General features: G+C 41.7%; 1 long non-coding RNA gene across 3 annotated transcripts; it reads right to left on the bottom strand.

Moving 5' to 3' along the window:
• Nucleotides 1-5,752: 5,752 nt before the first annotated feature.
• On the bottom strand, nt 5,753-17,649 carry LOC137047961 (uncharacterized). Of its 3 annotated transcripts, XR_010899296.1 has the most exons (5): nt 8,393-9,150; nt 8,151-8,250; nt 7,960-8,032; nt 7,641-7,843; nt 5,753-7,510 (listed from the first exon to the last, which is right to left on the bottom strand). It is a non-coding gene; the product is annotated as an uncharacterized lncRNA (long non-coding RNA). The 3 variants fall into 3 exon arrangements; XR_010899295.1 differs by lacking the exon at nt 8,393-9,150 and adding an exon at nt 17,565-17,649 and having other exon boundaries at nt 7,641-8,032; XR_010899293.1 differs by having other exon boundaries at nt 7,641-8,032.
• Between the last annotated feature and the right edge of the window lie 9,482 nt (nt 17,650-27,131).

Here is a 27,131-nt window from a genome sequence, read left to right as displayed (position 1 = left end):
GAACCAACGGAACACGATCCACCGGAACTGGGACCACCAGAACACGATCCCCGGAACGGAGTCCACCGGCACTGGGACCACCGGAACCCGATCCACCGGAACTGGGACCACTGGAACTGGATCTCCTGGAACGCAGTCTACCGGAAATGTGATCCACTGGCACAGGGACCACCAGCACAGGAGCTACCAGAACTGGGACCACCGGAACTGGATCCCCTGGAACTGGGACCACCGGAACACGATCCACCGGAACACGATCCTCCGGAACTTGGACCCTCGGAATACGATCCACTGGAATACGATCCACCGGCACTGGGACCACCGGAACACGATTCACCGGAACTGGGACCACCGGAACACGATCCCCCGGAACGGAGTCCATCGGAACTGGGACCAGCGGCACACGATCCACCGGTACAGGGACCACTGGAGCCGGAACGACTGGAACACGATCCCCTGGAACGAAGTCCACCAGAACATGATCCACCGGAACTGGGACCACCAGTACATGATCAACCGGAACTGGATCCCCTGGAACGGAGTCTACCAGAACGTGATCCACCGGCACAGGGACCACCGGAACACGATCCATCAGCAGAGGAACCACCGGCACAGGATCTACTGGAACTGGGACAACCGGAACTGGATCCCCTGGAACTGGGACCACCGGAACACGATCGTCCGCAACTGGGACCCCCAGAATACGATCCACCGGAATACGATCCAGCGGGACCTGATCCACCGGTACACGATCCACCGGCACAGGGACCACCAGAGCCAGGACCACTGGAACATGATCCACCGGAACGGAGTCCACCGGAACTGGGACTACCTGAAAACGATCCCCCGGAACGGAGTCCACCAGAACTGGGACCACTGGAGCCAGGACCACTGGAACATGATCAACTGGAACACTATCAACCGAAACTGGGACCTGATCCACCGGAACCGGCTTATGAAGGGAAGAAATCAAGAGGGAACAGGTGGAAGAAATCAAACACTAATCAAATAACAAGGGGGAGGGATCAGACAATGACAGGAGCACATGCTCAACATAAAACCCACATGTGCACACAAGACAGGACAGGCATGTGACAGTTGCAGCACATGTACTAAATGGAACTGGTAACACTTTACAATAAGGTTCATTTGTTGACATTAGTTAAAATGAACTAACAATGAACTGCACTTATAAAGCATTTATTTATCTTTGTTAATGTTAACCCTCAGGAGTCTGTTTTCGGACCCTTTAGAAGTTTTGACATGCTCTGACATTTGTGTTTTTTTCAGTTGCTTATAAACACTTTAATGGCAAAAGTTTCATTACACTGTATTCACCACAAACTGGGCTATCATAATATGTGAGAAACACAAAGAATGTACATCCTTGTATTTTTGACAGAATGTGTATGCATAGTTTTTGGGAAGAAAAAAAAGGTTTTGTTTTAAAATGAACCTACAAAAACCAAAAAGCACATTAGATATGCGGCCACAAAACTTTTGACTAATGTATGTGTTTGCCTAGTTTTTGCTTCAAACTGATGTGAGAATCATTGTGCCTACTTATTCCCATTATACGATATATTGATTTACATTTTGTAAGACACTTTTTCTTTACAAAGGCCATATGTGAAGAGGGGTGAATGATCATGTATAATGCTGTGAGTCACACCTGAGAAACAAAGGAACCCATAATGCCCACATAATGAGCTGCATAATGAATGAGCTTCAGGTATCTGACTGAGTGCTAAGCAACAGGACAAAGGAAATATATTTTGTTGTAGTTTATTTAGAATATAGTCAACAAAGGCACATTACAAAGGCCTATTATATTTTAAATAGGGATGTCCCGATCAGGTTTTTTTGCCCTCGAGTCCGAGTCATTTGACTTTGAGTATCTGCCGATACTGAGTCCCGATCCGATATTTCTATAATACATTAAAAAAAATAAAGAAGAGCGAAAAAACGAACGAAAACGAGGATGTTCCTTATTTTTTATTTTATTCACCTTATTTTAACATTAAAGAACTCTAACAAACAGAGCACTTCTGTGAGGTAGCTTGAACAATCAAGTAATAAATAACATAAATTCTTCACTTTTGGATTTTAGTGCAACAGTAAATATAAAAAAAGTCTGGGACCGGATTAATTATGTTGGTGTGAAATAAACAGTTATGGAAACAACTTCACTCAAGAGAAGCCGTCGATCTCAGCTGTCACTCATGACATCACACAGCCGTTTTTATAGCATCAAATAACTAACTAAAACTAAACTTATTTAAAAAACGAACACTTGAACGGAAATCATCGTGACGATAACTGCCTACAATGACATAAATTAACTTTGGGGAAAAAATATTTGAAGTGTAATTTGATTGAAGTATAATTAACAATGCTTTTCAGGTTTTTATAGGTCTAGTTTTTAGGTAGAGAAATGGAATAAAGTAGGCTAATCAAATGTAAAATAGCTGTATATTTAACAGTTTAAATTAAAGACTAATCCTTACAAAAGCTATTCAATCAAGAGCAGTGAGTGATTCCTTATCTTTTGTTTGAGATTAAACAGACAGCAGTAAAGGCTACTGCTCCTTTAAGACCCAATTGAAGGCTCTGCGTCGTCTTTCTCGACTGTATAAAGTCCTCTTAAGGCGTATTAAGGCTATGTCTGCTTGGATACTTATCAACATGGACATGTTGACATACTTCTTGTGTGAGTTGGTCTGTTTAAGCACAAGACTTGAAAGAGAACTCAACATTTGCGCGCTGTGAGACGAGTGCGCGCTTTAGGATGATGCACAGACAGGGCTGGACTGGGGCTAAAATTCGGCTCTGGCATACCCAGCACATCTGGCCCATGAGTTTCCCGTGAATGTTTTTGCTGGGGTTGGGACCTTAAATTGGAGTTTATAAATAAAACTAGGACAAGGACAAATAATCATAGATATTATCAAATTTGCTGCAAATGCAGATAAACTTAATATAGCGTTTTTTTGTCACACAGATGATTTTGAGCTAGGATGCAGTAAAGTAAATTGACTTCTTTTAAATGCTGTCATCATTCACTCACTCTCATGTCATTCCAAACCTGCATGACTTCTGTGAAACACAAAAGAAGATGTTTTGAAGAATGTTGGCAACCAAGCCATTTTGGTTAGGCTACCCTTTGAATATTGTATGAACAAAAAAACAGACTCAAATTATTTTATTTTATGCTACACAGAAATAAATTCATTTAGGTTTGGAATGACATTAGGGTGAGTAAATGATCACATTTCTGGGTTGAACAATCATATTTTTCAAGAGTTAACACATCATTTAAGTAAGACACTGATATCTATCTTTCATGAGGCTATTAAATTTCATTAAATCTATTAAATCTATTAACAGTTTTTAGAACAGACTTTAAAACAGTTTTTAGAACAGACTTTAAAACAGTTTTATAGACTGTAGTTTAACTGTAGGCCAGTTTCATTTAAATGTAAGATCATGGTAGTCACAGGGTAAAAAACATAGACTGTACAAACCTTGCTCCTCATTATATGGCTGTATGGTTTCTAAAACTATATAAAACATATATAATAAACTATTATATTTGTAAGTAAAATGTAAACACCTGTAGAACATACAAAAACAGCCTCTAAAGGTGATTTATATTCTGCAATATTAATTTAAGTAATAGCAACATTTTTAATAAATGTTTCTTCCAAAATATCATATTTCTTCTCTGTTAGTAGCTGCAAGGTAAATTGTGGTTCTGCTAAAGTGAAACGTTTGTGTGTATTGCCGTTTTCCACTTTACCTCGTCTTGAATACATTCTCGCGGCTGTTTTCAGCTGATTCAACACAGAGCCTGTAATGTTCCCATATCATACGATTGTATAAAACTAAATTCGGAGTCAAAGTGCCGTATAGAGCAGCATTTAAACGCAGCGTACGTTCGTCAGCAGCTGCGCTGTGCGGATATTTGCCTTTTGCAGTTCCATGCGCTCAAATACTAGCCTAATAAATAAATAGAAAAATAGCGACTAATATGGAGGGGAGGTCTCTCTCGCATCGGCTTGTCAATTCAGAAGACAAACCAATGGGCCGCTGTCGCTGCGTGTTGTCAGTGGTAAAAAAAAAAAATACATTTTTTAAAACACTACCGGCCCCAAAGTGCGTCGGCCCACCGGGCAAATGCCCGGTATGCCAGATTACCAGTCCAGCCCTGTGCACAGAGACAGATCAACGCACGCGTTCTCATTAGCGTCTTCTGGCGAATATCCCCGGGTCATGACTGTGAAAATGACTGCTCATATTCAAACATACGGCAGCACTCGCATGAATTTTTTACGTTTTTCTTTTATTAGCGCTGTTGTAATGTATCACTGAGGAGCCAACACATCCATTTACAGAAACATACATAAAGCATTATTTTCAAGTTACAACCCATATTATTGATGCGTCATCAGATGTGAGATGAATCGCGGTGCAAGTGCGCACCTTTTACACGGCACCCCTGCTCATCTCACCCCAGAATATACATATATATCCGAGTCCTGATCGGGATGTAATGTCCGATTTCGATCGAGTCTGAAATCCCGATCGGATCGGGAAATCCCTAATTTTAAATTATCAAAAGATTTGATTACACTGCAAAAATTTATATTATTATTATTATTTTATTATTGTTTCTGAAAAAAATTAAATCAGGATTCATTCTGCCAATGGGGTACGAATAATAATCTTATTTCTGTTTGGGACAGAAACAAGATTTCAATTTTCAACAAGATTATTTTTCTAACCTGTTTTTATTTTATTTTTTAGACTAGAAACAAGACAAAAATGACAAGCATTTTTTGCAGTGTACTATTTTAATGTTTTTTTTAATGCAGTTGATATCGTGATATTGAACACAATTCAGTATCCAGTAAATACAAATAACTGAATAATTGGTAATGATGAATGTTATAAGTAAAATATTTGGGATTTAAAACAACATAATGCAATTATGATTTCAAAAAATATAGGATAAGTTCAAGTTGATTTGGTCATTTCAATGGCAAAATGTTCTGAATCATGTGATTTAGTAAATTGTATACACTGTCGTTTTGCGTTTAATATTCACAGACACTAACAGAATAAACTTACCTCACCATCATCGTTGCTCTTAGAAAAAAAACTGTTTTTTCTGAGGTAAATTATTCCACAATCATTCCTCACCGCATCTCAAACCGATGTAAAGTGTGTTGTAAATGTGTTTATTTGAGTTTAAGTTTAGTTGATGTGGGCGTCACTGTGTTCAGTATTTGAATCTCAAAAGAATGCATGCTCCGTAGGTGTGATGCATTGGCGGATAATTAGACTTTGTAAATTGTACTTCTCATTTTAGTGTAAACTCTACATAGTTGTTTAGTGGAGTGTTACGTATTGGTGGCCCGTACAGAAATGTTCTGTTTCTTTTTGGATTTTTTTTTACTGTAGAATTCTGTAAATGGAGGAGGAGACAAATGTAAATGTTGAAAATCTTACACCAGCTGTAATATTCACTGACAACCCTGAACATAATGTACCTGAAGTAAGTAAAGCTAGGAAGTCAACAAGTGCAGATTTCACTGCAGGCACCTGCAATGTGACCAGTGAAATATTATCTATGCTTATTTCATTGTATATATCAGGTGTTGATGTTGTTGATGATGATGATTGCTGTGTAGTGAATGTAAATGTGGTACAAACGACGCAAGCACAGATTGATAAGCTCAAAGTGGATTTATTGGATCTTAATTCAAAAGTTACATCCATTGAACAGGAATGTAAGCACTCGGCTGACACTGAAACTAGTTTCCGGGAGGCAGTGGACAATGGTTTAGCAGAGTTGGAGGATTATTTCTGGCACTCCATGGAAAAGTTGGAGAGAGCTGAGGCTGATTGTTTCTAGTGAAGAGATGTAAGAGGGGAAAATAAACTGAAGAAATTATGTTTCACCAGTACCCCTTCTCTCTCTAGATTATAGCCATACACACAAACTACCTCCATTTCATCCATTCACGAAGATAGAACTCCTATACCAGCAACTAGAGTTAAATTCCCCCCATCTCTGACTGACAATGCTATGTATGATATCTCTCATGTGTCTTCTCCACTCACTGATGTGCTTAACCCTCCGGTTATTCCAAGTTCAACATCCTTCTGCAGAGGCCCCCGATTCAGCTGGAGTTCCCCATCTTTGGTGATTCCTTTGAGACTTTGGATGTGCTCAACTTCATTGGCCAGTGGAAAAACCTTCTGGATATCAAGCTATTTTCCAGTGTGGAACTGGTTGGCACCCTGAACATGGTTCTGGGAGGAGCTTCTTTAAAAAGCAAGGTAACAGATTAGCAATCTTTCAAAGAGGTATTTATGGTTGCGTTTCTTCCAGATGATTACCTTACAGAGGAGGAACATAAGCCGAGGTCTCTGAATTCTCTTCTCTTGGTTCCGGTTATAGTTTAAGGTAAAGAAGTGAAGACAGTGTTGTATACAGGGAATACTTACACACTGATGCAGGAAAACATGTGGAAACTGCTAGGAGAATAGGCTTCATTTGACACACCTGTTTCCCCTCAACGATTCATCATGGCAGATGGAAAAGTGCACCAGTTATTAACCAGAAAACCATCAGCTATAAATGACATGATAGAGTATGCAGGGTTGAGACCTATATAATGAAAGATGATCACCTGGCCTTTCCCATTATAGCTCGATTGGATTTTCTGAGGATAACTGAAGTCATTGTGGATGTCAGTCAAGGTAGATACGGCCTGAAAACGGGGAAAGGATATAGTATATACACTATCATTTCTTAACTGCCTTGGTTAATTCGGCACTGTCTACAATGCCGGTGGGTGAAAGAGGATCCCATACTGTCAATGTGAGTCTTTACTATGCCTTACCTCACATCTGGGAACCACCACTTACTACCATGCACACTGAGGCTACTCCGAGCTGGGACTCCGACAATCAAGAAGAGTTGCTGAAGCTGATGGATACCTAGCCTCACACCACTTCTAATGTCTTTAGCAAAACATCAGTGGAACATCACACAATCATCCTATCTGATGAAATGCCGATAAAATCTAGAGAATATAGGCTCTCACCTTTCAAGAAAAATATTATTGATGACTAGGTCGACCAAATGCTAAAAGAACACATCATTAAGCCATCCTGCTCTCCATGCTCATCCCTGGTCCACCCAAACCTGATGGATCCTACAGGTTCTGTGTGGACTATAGGTGTCTATACAAGAAAACCACACCTGACGCTTATCCAATGCCACTTATTTATGACATCTTGGAATCTATGGACAGCACCACCTGGTTCAGCACATTGGATTTACAGCCAGGATATTGGCAGATGGATATGGAGGAAGGGAGCAAAGAAAAATTTGCCTTCATCACCAACCAGGGGCTATTCCAATTCCGCTTCATGCCGTATGGGTTCTTGAATGCCGCTGCCACATTCCAGAGGCTTATGGAGAAGGTGCTGGCAACACCTGTTTCGGAACATTCAGGAACATTCTGTTTCATATATATAGATAATATAATCATCTATTCATGATCATTAGAGAAACACATAAAACTCCTGAACTCCGTAATGCAAAGACTTGACCAGACATCTCTTACCCTTAACATGAAGAAGTGTCACTTCTTTAAAAGACAGTTAAAGTTCCATTGTCTCAGTGAAAGGAGTGGAGGTTGATAGTGTAATGAAAAAATGCTGCCGTTGCCCAGTCTTCCTCCCAAAGACCTCAAAGCTCTTTAACGCTTTCTGGGATTAGCCGGGTGGTACCACAAATTCATTCTCCATTTTGCTGACTTCACTGCCCCTTTGAATCACCGGAAAAAGAAGGGAGTAAAATGGGACTGGACTTCTGAGTGTCAAGCCAGCCTTGATACCATCAAAAAAATGCAACAACACCTTCCAGTATTGATGCAGTCTAACCTCAGCCAATCTTTTAAGGTGCATACTGACTCCAGTGATGTAGGCTTAGGAGACATTATCACCCAACAAAAACCTGAAGGGGAAAGAGTAATAGCTTATGCTTCTAGGACATTATGAGGAGCAGAACTAAATTACTCTGAAACTAGATTACCTCTGAAAAGTGTCTGACCATGGAAAAATGGAGGCATTACCTTGAAGGGAGGCAGTTTGACATTTACAGTGATCATGCTGCTTTAACATTGGCCTTCAATAGCCCCAAGACCTCCTCTCAGTGGACTAGAGCATGTGAGCCTGTGGAGAGAGATGCAAACTGTATGACCATAACGTCTAAAATACACACTAGCTGAAATTTCTATAGCACAAAGTGGTGACAGTACTATTGACGCCTGAAGTCAGACCCCAAAATCAGGAAGGTACAAGACCAACAGATTACCTTTGAGGTCCACCAGGGGATGTTATATCATCAGCTACTGGTAAAGAACAACAGAGACAAATTCCAATGGTTGTTCCTCAGGCATTAATATCTGGATTTCTACACTTTTTTCATGACAACTCTCTGGGAGGACATCTGGGTTGTCTAAAAACCCTGCTGAGGCTCTTGGAGGTGGCTTGGTGGCCAACGGTTCGCAGATATCTGGCAATATGTCAAGAGATGCGATATCTGTCAAAAATATAAACATGACAAAACACTTACCTCCTTGTTATAAGGGTTGGGCATCGAGAACCGGTTCCAACTTGGAACCGTTTAAAAAATAACGATTCCATTGGAATCGTTTAGAAAATTTGTTTTCGGTTCCGATCATCGGTTCCAAACGCGCAAGTTTTGGTTTCCATGGCCACCTGATTTACGGTGCTTGCGCGCCCGCTTGTTCTTTTAGCCTGGTAAACGGCGCTCTGAAGTGTGGATTTATTTCACTTTTAAAAAGCCTGGGTCGGCACAGTGCAACTAGTGTTGTCAAAAATATCGATACTGAAATATCTGAAAAGATACGATAGCCTGCTCAGTTTCTACAGTATCGATCCCAGCTGCACCCTCCTCTCCTCTCCTTCTCTGACCGACAGCGAGATGACGCGCAGCCGCACTCAGCCTGGTTACCCTCTGAACACGGCGAACGCGCGTTCTGCTGGACTTTTCCCTATGACAGCGTGTTAGTGTGTGTGATCGGTCTGAACTTCGCGCGGGATTGCACATAATTCTACGAATCCCTCAGATTTCAAGCTCACATCTGAAGCGCACACACACACATACCGTAATAAAGCCCCCTCTGACATACAAGTGCAAATATTTGCTTATTTTTCCAGCTTATTATTGATCAAATACAATCAACCAAATTCTCAGTGCACATTTTGAAGAGTATTAATGTAAACACAGTCGTAAACAATTCAGGAAGAAATGAAGAATGAGTAACAGGAACAGTGTTCAGGATCCATGAGTGCGGCAGTTCTTAAAGGGACAGCAGTCATTTGTTATTCAAAGTCAAACTACAAAAAGACAAACGATCACACTGCTCTTGACTGATCAACGTGTGTAACTTTAATGGTTTTATATGAAACTATTTAATTTTTTGCAAAATACATTACCCAATGTTATTTTCAATTTAATTAGCCACTTTGCGTTTTTTAATTCAGTTTCTTACCTGAATGTTAGACCTACCTGAAAAAATAAAGCAGTCTATTTCATTTATATATTTTATTCTATTTTATTTACTTGTGCTATTTTTTGTAATATGTTTATTTATTCTTATATAATTACTGTTTAGTCATCTTTTTAAATTCAATTTACCATTCAAAATCAAGCTTCCTTGTGCTGTGTGTAAGCTATTGCAACACAATTACCCCGTTGTAAAAAATACATTGAGTTAGCAAATATTTGTGAGAGAATTTTAATAGTAATTGATCAATGTTTATATGGGAGAAAAATCTTAAAAACTTTATCATATAAAGTGATCTCTTCAGAAGAAATGTTTGATTGCCTAGACTTTCAAAAGACAGACAAAAAAAAAATTATATAAAAAATATCTAATTGACAGTATATGCAGCGTTTCCCCCCCGTGGTATTGAAAATAGCAGTGAGAAGAATCGGAATCGAGAATCGAAAAAAAACGGAACTGAAAGTAAGAATCGGAATCAGAATCGTTCAAATCAAAACAATGCCCAACCCTACTTGTTATAGTTGATTACTCCACAAAGTGGTAGAGATGTTGCCCCTTAGGCGTAGCAAGACACAAAAGATTGTTTGAATTATAAGGGAATATGTCTTTACTCATTGGGGGTACCCAAATACCGGAGCACAATTTACCTCCAACATTCTGTTCGAGTTATGCAAAACCTGGGGAAGTATCCAAAAACCATCCAAAAAAGAACGGTAGAACGTCAGCAGCAAGCCAGAAGAGCTATATATTACAGTTCCAGATGGAAAGATGCGCAGTTTCAGTGGGGTGATATAGTCTGGATTAAAACTCATCCTCGAGAGGGAACCCCGAGAGTTCCCTTTCAAAAGCTTCACTTAATGACGCACTAGCTTTTAGCGCTTTGGGAATGAGAATACCCACGCCGCTGTGCATGATGGTCTCTGGACTCCTTGTGGTTGTGTAGGTGTGGAAGAAGGTGTGGTACAGGAATGCAAGAAGCCTCAGACATTAGCTTGCAACGTGGATGCAAGGACATGAGAGCCTGGCGTGGCATGAGCATCCAGAATTTAAAATCTAATGAATGTGTGCGGACCAAACTGCCGCATCACAAACACTTTATAAGGGGACATCCCTTGCTAATACAATAGAGGAGGGGACCCCCCTGGTGGAGTGAACCCTTAATCCTAAAGGCGACGCTTGAACGCGCGCCTCATAGGCAAGAGCAATAGCATCCCTGACCCAATCTGACATGGTTTGTTTGGTGGCACGGCTATGTCACTGGTGGAAAAAACATCTTTTGTCAGAAGTTTGTCAGATGCTGACTCGAGAGGTTCAAAGGGGTCTCAACCAAACCTTTGAGGACTATAACTAAGTCTCATTAAGGGATCTTGGTTCTTACAGGGGGCCTCAGTCGTCTGGCCCCACAAATGAAGCAAGCGAGCAGAGGATGTCTCCCATGTGGCACCCCATCAACCAGGGCATAGCAAGCCGAAAATGCTGCCACATAGACCCTAGAAGTGGTGTGTCTGCTGACAGCTTTTCCTGCATAAAATCCAGAACTGAAGCAACCTGGCAGTTGACTAGGTCTGCCTTATGTGTCGTGCACCATCTTTCAAAGACACAATTTATTGGCATATATTCTTCTTGTGGAAAGAGCTCTATTAATTAGAATAGTCTAAATAACATCAGATGAAAGTCCAGTTTCACTCAGTTTGTGACCCTCAGGGGCCAAACATGAAGGCTCCACAGGTCGGGCCTGGGATTAAATATCTTACCGCTCGCCTGAGACAGAAGGTCCTTCCTTGCCGTCAAGGAGAGACATTATCTCCAAGACATTATCTCTCAGACCCTTGTTGGCAAACCCTGGTTATAACTCCCGGGAGCAGAGCGACTGGAGGGAAGGTATACAGGCGCATTATGGGCCATGTATGGGGGCCATCGCATCCAGACCCAGCAGAGCTGGGTGACTGAGAGAGAAGTAGAGGGGACATTGTGCTGTCTGATAAGAGGTGAAGAGGTCCACTTCTGCTGTATAAAATTTGGTCCAGATCTGCTTGATCACTTCTAGGTGGAGTTTCCATTCCCCCATATGTAGATTCTGTCTGGACAGTAAGTCTGCCGCCACATTCAAGTGCCCCGGAATGTAAACTGCCTCACTATTTTGTTCAATTTGTGTGAGCGTAGACCTCCCAGGTGATTTATGTAAGGAACTGTTGCTGTATTGTCCACCAGCACAAGGATATGACAGCCCCTCAATTGGGGGGAGAAAGTATTTCAGGGCCAGAAATACAGCCATCAACTTGAGGCAATTGATGTGCCAACTGAGCTGATGACCCTCCCATTTCCCTTGGGCTGGTAGACCACATAAGATCGCACCCCAGCCCATCAGGGAGGCGTCTGCCATTAGCATTTTGCGACACGGCGCCCCTAGAGTGGGCCCCGAGGCAAGGAACCAAATCCCAAACTACCCCCAAATAAGTCGTTCTCTGGGCTTTTCTGCATAGAATCCAAATTCCATGGATCGGTATATATCCGTATACATCCGAAGTGATACCAGATCGGATGTATGTTGTTGCCGTATACTTCCATGCTACAGCCATTTGTTGCCATGGCAAGTAATCCCATCAGGGTTTTTTAGGAGACATTTTCACACCTCTGAGCAGCTTTGCCTCCCATCCCCTATTGGTCTTTCAACTCAAACTGGATTGGTTGTTATTTTAACCCTCTAGACGCCACGGTCGAGTTTACTCGACAAGATGCGTTACTGAATAAAACGGCTGACTTTGTCAAATAGGGTGTCAAATTTCATTCAACCTCCTCTCCACTAGATGGTAGACATGTTGTACTTCATCCCTGACTCATACAAACATCATGATTCTATACAAAATATACGAGCAAGAGCGCATTGCAATCAGTGTAAACTAGGGCCGGGACTTTAACGCGTTAATTAAGATTAATTAATTACGTGACTTTAACGCGTTAATTAATTACGCAAAAAAAAAACGTTTTTCAATGTTTTTCAATGAATGAGTTTCGACGGACCAATTATACTGGAACACCAACTAGCGCTCCGGAGTCACGACAACAACAAACCATGTGAACATGAACGAAGCTATGGAACGAAGAAGCTGATGAGACTGCTTTGCTTGGCCCCGTGGATGGGAAATTTTGATTTAAAAAATGAAAGAATGGAAGCGTTGTCAAGAGCATGGTTGTGAGCAAGCTACACAACAAGGAATTTGCGTATCACCGCAGCACATCGAGCCTCAAATATCACAAATATGCTTTTGCTAAACTTAATGGCAAACATTGCGCTGGTCTGCTGGACTGAAACAAATAAACAATATTTTGTTGATTAAGCTTATGTATTCAGTCATTATTCAATGGTATACTAAAAATACATGTGAAAAATTACTTCTCATTGTTCTCAGGTCAAATATTTATATTCAATTAAAATGCGATTAATTTCGAATAATTAATTACAAAGCCTCTAATTAATTAGATTAATTTTTTTAATCGAGTCCCGGCCCTAGTGTAAACAAAAGCGGAGCTGACGTGCGAGTGAGCCGTTTTCTCAGAGCATTGTCAACGTCAGCGAGTATTTGCATTAGATTATTATTACTATTATTATTTTCTAATGGCATCAATAAAGCTTACCCATAATGAAGTGTTGGGTCTTCTATTCGCGAACCCTGATTCTGAAGGGAAATATGAGATGACGGTGATTCTGACAGTGAAACTAAACCTAACGTTACACTAAAGCACAAACGGTGGATCATTTGCCCAATGTAGATGGTCCTTTGCCCAATCTCAGTGGTGAGAATAATGTTTCCCGGGGTCCGAGTGTTCATCGCGAAGTTAGCAGGTGTGTTAGTGTTGGGAATGAGGCGGCCGCAGGAGATTTTTGCCGCGCTCACCATGAAGCGCGCGTCTTCTCACCGCGCACCTCTCCGCGATCGGGGCGACAGTATTGTGGTGGAGACTTTATCTAACGCCACTGGGTATGTTAGAAGAGGTCGACGTATTCATAAGCAAGTTCAAGGGCAACGTGGAGGCAGGGTGGAGAGTCAAAATGACAATAACACTGGCCGTGGCTGTGCACACTCGGCGGCGCGTGAGGCAGATCTGGACGCGAGCAGACGCGCTGACATGGGGCAGAGGGGCTATTATGCATAATATATAATATATATGTGCCCTATATATGGAATCAGAGTGCTTACTGTATGTAGTAAATGGAAAATCTCTACAGCAAAAGGCAAACCGCTACATGCATTCGGTTTGTTTCTACCATTTATTAGTAATGATTTACACAGTTTGTTTAATATTTACCTGAATATTCAGTATTGTGCAATATAGCACACAGAAGGTGAGGGACATTTTGGGGGGAAAGAAGTGCTGCATTTTATCATTTAAACATGTGGCTTTTCATGAAAATTCTATAATCCAAGATTGCCACCACGTTATGACGTCATAATATGCAAATTAGATGGGAAAATGTAATCTCTACATAAACTTAGGGTCCTCCTAAATATTTTTCTAATTTACAGAAAGTTTCTATCTTTTATCACTTTTAAGATATAGCCTTTTGAAATTAAGATGTCAAAATCGAACGTTATAGGAAAAAAACTCTGGCGCCTAAAGGGTTAAAACCACTCCCAAAACCCAAACTGCTATTGGAGGACAGGACACATTTAAGACCCAGTAAAGTGATTTTATTGGTTACTTTTAAAACTAAGCCCACCCTAGGCCTTATAGCATAGTGATATGATTGGTTATAGGTCAGCTATGCAGATATTGCTCAAATATACACACCATAAACCCCACCCTCCTTTCCCCCTAAAGGAAAAATACAAACAAAGAACAATTTACAAAAATCTAAAATATTTATTGAGGTATATAAAACATTACCAAGAGTAGGGGTGTGCCATATCATATCGTCCACGATAATACCGGTATACATTTTTACATGATAAAAAAGTGGCATATCGCGATATCAATGATAGAGTGAAAGAGTGAAATTTCACGGGTGCCTGTATATGTCCATATATGTGAGGTTTCCGGGTATATCTAGAAATATACTGTTCCGTGTTACTCTGATACGCTTTTTCCCACATACGTCCAGTAAACCTCAAATAGCACCTATTTTACGCATTATGCAAATTAGCTTGCGCACGTTCTTACATTAAATACAGGATTGTTCTCAGTTTAATGCAAAGCTTAATGAATGAAAATTACTTATTTTAAAACGTAATTCAGAGACTGAATGTCTAGTTTGGCAGTTAGTGTACCCTGTGATTCTATAGTTGCAATAAAATGCAATAAAAATGTAAAAATGCAATAGCCCACCCATTGGTATCACCAGGGTTGGTTGGAGTGAGCCTTTTTTTTGATGCTTTCAGTCTTGATTCAGTATGAATTTATATGTAGTATATACTATTGTACATAATAGGGGAAAAAAATGTTGCATATTGAGCATTTATCATCTCTACTAATGGCTTAGTGTATAACATTGTAACTTTATGCTAAGTAATGTTATGTTAGCTATATTAGGCAGCTACATGTGGTCTTGATACATGCTTCATGAAAACATAAACCAAATAAATGTATAATCAAAATGAAAGATGACCTGTCCAGCAGAAATACAGCAGCAATGAGGCGTTTTTCAGGTCCCTCAGTTCTCACCATCGTCTAAAAGCCACGGAGATATTTACTCACGTTTGATTTCTTTGTTTATCCAAAGACTTTCTGTGCATTGCCTTTTCTCGTACTGTCTTCCTTTTTTGCATTGTTTGCCTTCGCTGACTGTAAAACCCGGCACTGTGAGTTTTGAATGCTCCTTCTCTGCCATTATTTTGCCGAGGTTTCTTGCCTCTTGAACTGCTCAAATCAAACGAGCGCGTGCATGTGGGCGGATCCTGGAGCGAAAGCGGTGGTCGCCATGGTAGCGAGAGAGAGTGACAGTCGCCCAAGCCAATCATTTGTTTCGTCCCGAACGGAAATAATGAGCGGTGTTTACTGCAGAGTAAAAAGTCCCTCGGTTTTATACTCTCCTTTTCAGAGAACTTACATTTCAATTAAGTATTGACATATAAAGAAAGTTTAAACAAATTCGGACAAAAGTGTTTTAGATCAGTCCTACCCTACCTTTAATTGACAATAATTATTGCACAAATAGTATTTAGTACCAAAATATCTCCTCAAAAGATTAAATACATATTATTTAACTAAAATAAAGAACATTTATTTATAAATAGTTACGGTCACACTTGACCATCAATGAGTATGAGTGTGAACAATTAGTGAGGAATACCTGAGGGCTAAATACAAGAATAACATTAATGTTAACAATGCTGCATCTCTATCACTCTCCATAATAAAACCATCCTGTGAATATGGCTGACTTAATAATCAATGCACACTATGCTGTATTGTTTACCAAAACGTGCTGCAAACATCTGTATAGTGAAGCTGTTGTGTATCCCCAAAGCGTGAAAATGCGTGATCGCCAATGCGTCAATGCGTGCGCCGCCGGAAGACGAGAGCATGTTGCAACTCACTTTTCAACGCCTCTGGCTTTAACATTAGCGCCAAAACACTATTTATTGTTTGAGTTTTACATTAAAACTTAAAAATAAAATAAAAGCTTAGCTTTCCCTTACGAAAGGAAAATATATTTACCAATATATCACTTGCAATATATTATAATATATTGTAAATACATGGAATAATATATTGATGGTATTATACAATATATTATACATTCAAAATATACAAATGATTGCCGCTTTCATATATTGCAATATATTGGAGAATATAAATATTAAATTCCATATATGTGAATATATTGCCTAATGTATTACATGATATTTTCCAATATATTGCAATTTGGCGTGAGATTAGGAGGGGGAGAGTGAGAGCGTGACACAGCCTGAAAGCGTGAGTCTCACGCCAAATACGTGAGAGTTGGCAACCCTGTATCATTATGGTATTTAGTACCAGCAAGATGGTTTCTACCCAGGGCCCAAAATTTGGTGCTACGCCGCTGGCCAACACTATTCAAAACATGTGTACAAATACAAGTGATTTCACAAGGAATAATTGTTTAAAACTATAAGTGTAGTTTGGGAGGGCTTGTCTGTTCTCTAATGTAGTGCCCTGAGGATGTAATCGAACTGATTTCATAGGCTGAATGAAATATGTAACGTCAGTGGACTGCTGAAATACTGCAGATAAAAAGCATTTGAATGGTTTTGCAGTTTTTCATTGTATGTGAAACAAGATGGACATAGTAAAATGGAAAGAATGTGTAGAGGTAATGCATGGATGTGTTATTACGGAAACTGCTGCTGATGTTTAGTTACTTTATTACAGCAAATCATTTGATCTTCAAAACCAGTTTAACCAGGACCACTTAAAACACACACACACACACACACACACACACACACACACACACGCTGTGTGTAGGTCATATGCCTTGGCATAAACGATGCCAGAGTGTGTATTTTGACCTTACCGGAAAGTGAAGCACAGAATAGTTTTTTGTTTTTTTTTTTGCTCTCAGAATTAGTGAGAAAGAAAAAAGAACTTAAATGGTTTTAGCAAATGGCTGCAATATAACAAAGAGTGAACTATTTAAAGGGGTCTGATCACTCTCCGTACCCACTGTATGTGTATATACACAGTGGGTACGGAAAGTAAATTGATCCCCCTTAAATTGTTCACTATATATATATATATATATTCCTCCTTAGTGCCTGCGCGGATTGGTCAAATGAGGTATCTATGTAAATATATATATGATCACGCTGCAAGTAATGGCGCAAGTATGTCACCTCACATTTCACCTCACCTCACCTTGATCATCTGTCAAATCATGACATAAAGAGGTTTAAATAAAATCATCAAAGTGAAAGTCTCAGAAGCACAAAATGACCAATGAAATCACAAAAAAAGTTACGATGAAACACTCACCTCAAATCATATTTGTAGAAGTTTCTTTCTGTTGCTCTGAACTGTTGTGTTGTAGTCTCTGAAATGTCTGTCTTTTCTATAGAACAAGGAAATGTTTTCAGGTAAAATGTGAGAATGAGAAAAATGTCAGTCAGATGGCGGCACTCGTAATCTCTCTGATCTGATTGGTTATTCAGAAAGGCTCACTGTTCTGGTAGAAGTAGTTTTACAAGTTTGTGAAAATGTGCTTTGTACAAAACAGGCGGGTCAGTGTGTGTTTTCTTATTTTGCATTTGAATTTGAAAAAGGCAGAAAAAAGAAAACTGCTGTTGTTGTGGCAGTTTTTTAATCAACTCTGAATAAACAACAAATCTTAATAAAGATGGTTTATTTTTTTCAAAAGAAGAGCCAACAGTCGAAGCGTTGCCTGCAGATTAAACTATTGAGTGTCCTTGTATACCCTTTCCAAGGTCAGCATCTCTGCCTCCTTCTGTACTTTTACACATACTCAAATAGATGTCCCTTCCATCTTGACACCTGGACCCTCAGAATTAGTTCTACCCTGAGACCCTAGGGTCATGTGACCCATATTTAGGTGGTCAGTGACCTCTAAGGTCATCAGTTGGTCACTGTGTTTCCCTCTGTTGATTTTAACTCAGTCAGGCATAACAAACAGAAAACACATGCATAATGATTATTTGATATATGGATAAATGTGAACAATAAACTCTCGTGCATAATGATTAGAATTAATTTTCTTCTATGATTACATTTTTTTTTCCACCACAGCTGTTTATTCACGAGTTTGTGTGCCCATATAATCGTAGTGAAAGTGGTGAACAGATTTGGCTTGCTGTCTGCTATAGAGGGGCTCGGAGAGGATATTCTACCCGAGCTCCGATTGCCCCCCATAATAGGCAAATTGAATGAATAAAATAATGAATGAATGAGGCATTTATATAGCGCTTTCATATGTACTACTGTACACCCAAAGCGCTTTACACTTGTGTCAGGGATCTCTCCTTAACCAACACCAATGTGGTATACAAAATTGTACAAAAGGAGGAGCAGGGGAGGAGGAGGGATGCTTCAGGAACTAAAAAGGGGAAGAGGTAAGCTGCTGGTTTTATATCTTGGTATTAATTGAAAGATTAGATGGGCGTACTCCTCCCGAAATTACGTTTATTAACTTCACTTTGTATTTATAGTGTAGTTTAGTTTGGGCATCGTTGATCCTGAATACCTTTTATTTCTACATTTTGCTTTGATAGTTTAGTTTAGTGGTGGTTAAATTTAGTTAGATTTGTTTTGTTTTGTTCATTTCTTTTATTTGGCCTCTACTCATGTTCGCCCTCCCACCTTGGTTCTTTTTTGTTCTGTTTGAGTGAGGTCTGTTCTTTTATTATATGTATATTTTTTTTGTAAAAATTATTGTAAATACTTTAACAATTTATCTTTTTTATTGGGGCGGCAGTGGCTCAGTGGTTCATGTAGGTTGTCTACAAACCGAAAGGTTGGTGGTTCAATCCCCGGTTCCACCTGACCAAGTGTCGAAGTGTCCATGAGCAAGACACCTAACCCCAGCTGCTCCCGACGAGCTGGATGGCGCCTTACATGGCTGACATCGCCGTCGGTGTATGAATGGGTGAATGTGAGGCAAAAATGTAAAGCGCTTTGGATAAAAGCGCTATATAAATGCAGTCCATTTACCAGTCCATCTTCTTTTGGCACTGAGCAATAAACCTTTTTCTTAAAGGAAAGCCGACTTGTTTCCATTTTATTGCCCTTCCTCATGTGGACACCCGCACAGCTGGTAATAAAATGTTATATTCCAGTTAACCCTAGACAAACAACAAAGGGATGTAACATCAGGAGATAAATCAAGTTAATTAATAGGAGGAATGGGCAGTATTTCAGATACATGTATTTGTGTCACAATTCACCAGTGTGAGTGCCCGTGATCACCACCAGAGGGCACTCCACCCCGGACTGTCACTCCAATCCAAACTACATTACCCATAATCCTTGGACTCATTAGCACTCCCTGTTTACACCTGTGTCTCATCACCTCATTACCTCTGCCTATATATACCTTGTTCACTCTGTCATTCATTGCGAAGTCTTGTTTAGTGTCACAACTGCATTTCTGAGCGTTTCCCTGTTTTCATGTATCTTGGTCTTTGATTTCTTGCCTTCTCTGTGGATTACCCTTTTGCCTGTTCCTTCTGTTTTGTTTGCCTTTTCGGTAGTGATGGGCAGACCGAGGCTTCGTGAAACACTGAAACAGTTGAAGCAAATGTGCCGAAGCTTCGAAACAACACCCGACACTCGTCTCCATGACGCCATCTAGTGGACACTTGCGTGTATTTATCTGAAATAACCTTGACAGTGATCTACTACTAACAAAACAAAAAACACGTTTTTAACATCTGTCTGACAACTACTTGGCTTTGTAACCTGTAGCCTCCTCATTGTAAATAACTTTAGTCTTTTGTTTTTGTTTTTTGTCATGAAAAATTAAGATTATTAAAAAAATAGAACGTGTCATTTGTTACATGTATACATTTTTATTCAAAAATATGAATTGCTCTGCTGGTGAAGGATTGGAATTATTAAAAAGATTATTAAAAGAAATAAAATGTGTCATTTGTTACATAACATTTTTATTCAAAAATATGAATTGCTCTGCTGGTGAAGGATTTAGTCAACTTGTGTGTGTGTGTGTGTGTGTGTGTGTGTGTGTGTATATATTTCAGCCTTTGAAAAAATTCTCTCACAAGACGGGACACTTGTTGCTGGCATGCACAATTTTTTTTTTTTGCAAGTACATACAAATGAGGGAAAATTACTGAAAATTAAGTTAATGGATCATGCATTCTGGGCTAATAAAATACACACTACACACATCTCACTTTATGTGGTGTTTCCAAATGGAAACGCTCCCACACCAGATGTAGTGTCTGTGACATCTCTTATGTGGAGCCTCCATATCTAGACTATCTATATATATCACTTAAGAATATCTTCTAAATCTATATATTCTATATTATATATCTATAAGTCTAACGTAGCCTATATGAATGTGTCACTAGCCTTTATCTATCCTAACTATCTGTCGCTGTCTATACCTATCAGTCAATATATCTCATTTAAATCTAGCTTAAATATAACTAACCAAAGTGCACAAATCTCACTTATATCACAAAATGTATCTTCTCAAAACCCATGAGGTGAAGATGGATTATCTTCACTTTTAAAATGTGGGAATGGGGTTCATTTAGCTGTGTGACTGTGTGGTTTGTTCCCGCCCCTTTTAATCAAAGCAGTCTCGACAGGCGCACCTGATGAAACACTTCAGTGCTTCGTTTAGCGGTAGTCACGTGACATGGGTGTGTCGAATCACAGCTCGGAGCAGCGTTTCGAAACATCTGCGCTTTGGGATCTCGACACAGTGTCGAAACGTCAGGTTCGCGTCAGCCATCCCTACTTTTCGGACTGATTTACTGTTATGACCTTTTGCCTGTTCTATGGACTACGACTTTGGATTACCCTTCAATAAATACTGCGTTTGGATCTCCAACCTTCTGTCTCAGAGCAGTTCGTTACAGAAGACTTCGCCAACATGGATTCAGCAGTATGTCTCGTCCGTCTATGCCAGGGAACTCACTCACTCGAGGACCACATCATAGACTTTTTGAACATTGCAAACTTCACCAACCTCCCGGACTTTATGTTGATTGACTTTTTTTGCCATGGACTCAACAAACAGTTACAAGGCAAACTCGTCCATGATGGTCCTCGAGGGTCCCTGAGTGAGTTCCTTGATTATGCCCTTCAGGTAAGCGGCTCTGCTTTCACAGTGGGTGTCATGGAGGAGGATCATGACATTTCCACTATATCTGCCACGCATGTGTCCTGTGACAAGATGGCCGCTGAACCGGTGTCATGGGACAAGATGGCTGCCGAGCTGGTGTCCTCTGACAAGATGGCCGCTGAACCGGTGTCATGGGACAAGATGGCTGCCGAGCCGGTGCCCTCTGACAAGATGGCCACTGAGCCAGTGTCCTGTGACAAAATGGCAGCCGAAGCTGTGTCTTTAGACACCACTCAAGAACCTTCAGCCATCATGGACATCAATGCAGAGTTTTCATAAACGACACACATGAAACCAGTAAGGTGGTCCCAATGCAAGTGAGACTGGCATCCAGCCTGGAGGACTCACCGCTGATGTCAGTGCGTGCAAGTGGCATCCCTAGATCAGCGCTTTCCAACACACAGGCTTCTGCGCTCTCAGACCTTCCAGAGCCTGGTGTCTTCTCAGCGGACCTTCCAGAGCCTCGTGCCGTCTCAGCAGACTTTCCAGAGCCTCGTGCCGTGTCAGCAAACCTTCCAGAGCCTCGTGCCGTCTCAGCAGTCCTTCCAGAGCCTCGTGCCGTCTCCGCAGACCTTCCAGGGCCCCGTGCCATCTCAGCAGACGTTCCAGAGCCTCGTGCCGTCTCCGCAGACCTTCCAGAGCCTCGTGCCGTCTCCGCAGACCTTCCAGAGCCTCGTGCTGTCTCAGCAGACCTTCCAGAGCCTTGTGCCGTCTCAGCAGACCTTCCAGAGCCTCGTGCTGTCTCAGCAGACCTTCCAGAGCCTTGTGCCGTCTCAGCAGACCTTCCAGAGCCTCGTGCCGTCTCAGCAGACCTTCCAGAGCCTGGTGTCGTCTCAGCAGACCTTCCAAAGCCTCGTGTCGTCTCAGCAGATCTTCCAGAACCTCCAGCCACTGACCCGAGTCCAGAGAGGGCTCCGGCCCGTGCCCCGAGTCCAGAGAGGGCTCCGGCCCGTGCCCCGAGTCCAGAGAGGGCTCCGGCCCGTGCCCCGAGTCCAGAGAGGGCTCCGCCTCCTGCCCCGAGTCCAGAGAGGGCTCCGCCTCCTGCCCCGAGTCCAGAGAGGGCTCTGGCTGGACCAGCTGCTCTGCCTGCCCCGCCATGGGGGTCTTCAAGACCGCCTGCGCTGCTGTGGTGGTCGTCTGCTCCGCCGTGGGGGTCTTCAAGACCTCCTGCGCTGCTGTGGTGGTCGTCTGCTCCGCCGTGGGAGTCTTCAAAACCGCCTGCGCTGCTGTGGTGGTCGTCTGCTCCGCCGTGGGAGTCTTCAAGACCGCCTGCTCTGCTGTGGTGGTCGTCTGCTCCGCCGTGGGGGTCTTCAAGACCTCCTGCGCTGCTGTGGTGGTCGTCTGCTCCGCCGTGGGAGTCTTCAAGACCGCCTGCGCTGCTGTGGTGGTCGTCTGCTCCGCCGTGGGAGTCTTCAAGACCGCCTGCGCTGCTGTGGTGGTCGTGTGCTCCGCCGTGGGAGTCTTCAAGACCGCCTGCTCTGCTGTGGTGGTCGTCTGCTCCGCCGTGGGAGTCTTCAAGACCGCCTGCTCTGCTGTGGTGGTCGTCTGCTCCGCCGTGGGGGTCTTCAAGACCATCTGCTCTGCTGTGGTGGTCGTCTGCTCCGCCGGGGGGGTCTTCAAGACCGCTGGCTCCGCTCCGGTCTGCGCCAGCCTGGTCATCTGCCCGGTCTGCGCCACCCTGTTCATCTGCCCGGTCTGCGCCACCCTGGTCATCTACCGGGCCAGCTCCATTCTGGCCTCCTGCTCTGCCTGAATCTCCAGGCTCTCTTCCACTACATGGGCCTGGCCCTCCATCCCGCCCCCATGTCCGCCTCCGCTCCACCTCCCTCCTGGACAATTTTAGGAGCGTCTGGAAGCCGCTCCTTTGAGGGGGGGGCTATGTCACAATTCACCAGTTACCCTTTTGCCTGTTCCTTCTGTTTTGTTTGCCTTTTCGGACTGATTTACTGTTATGACCTTTTGCCTGTTCTATGGACTACGACTTTGGATTACCCTTCACTAAATACTGCGTTTGGATCTCCAACCTTCTGTCTCAGAGCAGTTTGTTACAATTTGTCTCTTTCCCCACCATTTTCCTTCATTTGTGAGACTACGCTTCCTCGCCATAGACCGAACTGGAGAAACCAGTGACTTATGTGATGATCCTGTTGGTGGACTTCAGCTCAAGTATTCAACACCATCATTACAAATCTCCTCCTGTCCAAATTAACCCAACTCTATGTGCCCTCATCTAATCCGCACTTCGAATGCACTCTAGAGGACCAATCAGGATCAGCTTTCTTTGTCATGTCGCTGGACTGCTCTATGACAGCAGGAAAGAGAGCCAAAAACACGAAATCGCCGAAGATTAAACAATGCCACGCACTGCAATGTTCATAAGTGAAAGAATCCAAAAAAATCAAAGATATTTGATATTTGACTTTGAACAAAGACATATGTTTTACTGTGTTCCACCCCCCTCTCTCTTATCATAGGGGCCGTTTGGGATTCCTAAAGCCAGAGAGATGTTGAGGGGCTGTAGGCCAAATGGTGCCACACCTGTAGTACAGTGGGGGAAGTTTGCTCTGATTGGTCAGTTTGATTGTCTCAGGGTTTCAGTCACATGGTCAAGGGATGGATAAAAGAAGATTGCAACTGTTGCTTGGGGGCTTTTTCCTCTGACGCTGTCGCTTCTAGGGGCCTTCTTTGGCTCTTCTCTTTGCTCTCTCTCTTTCTATCTCTCTATCTCTCAGGTAACATTCTATAGATGCTGGGTACGATTAATGGTATAAGTTTTTATCATCTCATTCATAATAGTCTTGTGAAAAGTTGAATAACGTTAATACTTGAATTGTATCACAATTTCAAGTTTCAAGTGTTTCTATGTTGAATTTGTTTGTCTCCTAAGTGGAAAACTATATTTCCATATAGCTGAAGTAAAACCCTGTACAGGAGCATAGAATTGCCACTTTGGCGACAGTGTAATTTACACTTGCATGAACCATGAAAATGCTTTGATCACAGCAGGATTCAGTCACTCTGACTTTTGCACTTTATCATGCTCTCTAACACAAACATTGGTGGGGGGAGATGTTGAGCCAACCACACCTCACTCACACACTCATGCTGGCTGCCTGTTCAACAGGACCAAATTTGCATCACAATTGTAAACCCTCCTCACCATGTTTGGGGCATGATTTACACATAGCCACAGCTAAATGCGGTCACATAGATTTGATCTTCACACACAAAGTCAAATCTACATCTGCCTCACAAAAATTCTTTACATCTAGATTGTATTATAACTGTGAATTTCTTCCAGTTATTATTTGTTTTGTTTCTCTTTAGATTTACTAATTCAGTTCATTATTATTTGTCTCACCAAGTTAAATATCAAAATTTACGTTAGTATTTCTCCTTCTTACCTAAGTGCAAACATTTATTTGATTATTGTATTGTAACAATGAATTTGATTTGAAGCATTTCTGAAGCTTATTTGATGATTTGTATTTTGTCCATTTGACTTAAAACAATGTTTTTGGACATCCATTCAATGGATTCTCTGTATTTGGTTACACTGAATACTTTGTTGATACTCTTCATGAAAAAAGGGTTGAAAACCAGCAATGATTGTTGTTGTGTTATAATGCAATTTATTTTTAATGTTTCCAGAAACAATGTAAGAGCTTGTGAGATCTTTTATTCTCAACCTTGACCACTTTATTAAGTATATCGATTTAAGGGCTTATTGCCAGAGACCATTTGAATCTGACCATATCAAACTTCTGACCAATGACAAATGCCATGTATGCTTTTGCTCTTTGTGGTGCAATATGTTCTTTTAATCACAGGATCCCTCCTGGACAAGTTCACATCCTGTGTCCTCAGGAAGAGGGACAAGCGTTTGCTCTAACCTTCAGTGACTGTTCTCTCGAGGTGTGAAGTATTCAATGGACGTTTTGCATATCAAAGAAGGATGCAACACCATTTGATGGAGCCTTCCCATGGAGGACTGCATTGAGAAAAAAACTGAACTGGCAAACTGCTTTTGCAACATTTCTGGATGACAAGTCTGAAGATGACATCTACACACAACTGGAAGAATGTCTTTGTGTTCTGTGTCACCTTTGGACACTTTATGAACGTGGCCAAAGGTGCCATGGGAGGACTGAAAGAATCCAAAATAATCAAAGATATTTGATATTTGACTTTGAACAAAGACATTTGTTTTACTGTGTTCCACCCCCCTCTCTCTTATCAGTGGGGCCGTTTGGGATTCCTAAAGCCAGAGAGATGTTGAGGGCCTGTAGGCCAAATGGTGCCACACCTGTAGTACAGTGGGGGAAGTTTGCTCTGATTGGTCAGTTTAAAAGCCCCGTTTCCACCACAGGAACTTTACCCAGGAACCAGGAACCTTGGGTGGTACTCGGTGTGTTTAGACCGCAGGAACCAGGGTCTAAATGAAGTTCCGGGTAAATATTTCCCCCTCCAAACGGCCCTGCTCGCGGGGTAGTACTTTTTCAAAGTTCAGGAACTTTCGAGGGCGGGACTTGGGCGCTGAACATGCTGATTGGTTGAGCTCACGCAGCCTTTTATTTCAACAGGCATTTTTAAAAGTCTTTTGCGAGGTTCGGTCTACGTTCAGTAAATATCAGTCTTGCTCTCTGTCTGATGGCGCGCGCCACGTTCGTCTAAGCCATCTCACGTTCAATGTCCGTAATAGCTGATAATAATATACATTGTCATTTTAAATCTAGCTTTACAAGCTTTCTGAATATGCTGCATGCTGCTGAATCTGCATATTAGTGCTCTTTTCTGTCGTTGTTAATTACCTCTTAGTAAACCTATACATAACCAGCAAAAGCACCACAGCTTGAATCTCTTCCATACTCGTTATTAATTATTTTTCACCATGTAAACGACCTGACTGATTACTTTTAAGTGTGCGTCCTTACATGACGAGACAGCGCGCCGCACTCATGTTGACAAGAGAGGAAAGCTCATTTTTCTGAGGGGTAACGTTAAACTTTTTATTTCGTAAGTTATGAAGATAATGTTGGAGTAATGACACAGCGTATATTGCCCCGGGCAGTTTTTACTTTAACTGCGCCTGACAGAAGGAATTTTTTTTTTCTGAGATGATTATTACACTTTACAACAGATAAATAGCTTATATAATACTGTATTAGTCCTGGTGGCCGTTAAGAGTTGCTATGGCTACAGTTAACACATTCCAGCTGCTGGAGAAAACAGCGGCGACATTTTTGATGCGGCAGACAAACTGCATGCGACAAAATGATTGCGATTGAAAGTCATCACATGTAAACACCAGATCGGTTTAGATAACGTCTCGGTCGCGCAGTTGCCTAATCTTCTCGTAACTTTAGATCGGGGTGGAAACGCAGACAATTGCAGGTCTGGGGGGGAGAAAAGTTCCTGTAAAAAAGTTCCTGGTACAAATTGTTCCGGGTAATTTTGGTGGAAACGGGGCTTTAGATTGTCTCAGGGTTTCAGTCACATGGTCAAGGGATGGATAAAAGTAGATTGCAACTGTTGCTCGAGGTCTTTTTCCTCTGACGCTGTCTTTTGCTCTGGCTGTCGCTTCTAGGGGGCTACTTTGGCTCTTCTCTTTGCTCTCTCTTTCTATCTTTCTATCTCTCTCTATCTCTCTCTCTCTCTGTGTGTGGTAACATTCTATACATGCTGGGTACGATTAATGGTATAAGTTTTATCAT

This window comes from Pseudorasbora parva, chromosome 2 (assembly GCF_024679245.1).
Source record: "Pseudorasbora parva isolate DD20220531a chromosome 2, ASM2467924v1, whole genome shotgun sequence".
Lineage (NCBI taxonomy): Eukaryota > Metazoa > Chordata > Actinopteri > Cypriniformes > Gobionidae > Pseudorasbora > Pseudorasbora parva.
Note: the sequence above shows the minus strand (reverse complement) of the source record. Positions and strands in the feature narration are given on the sequence as shown.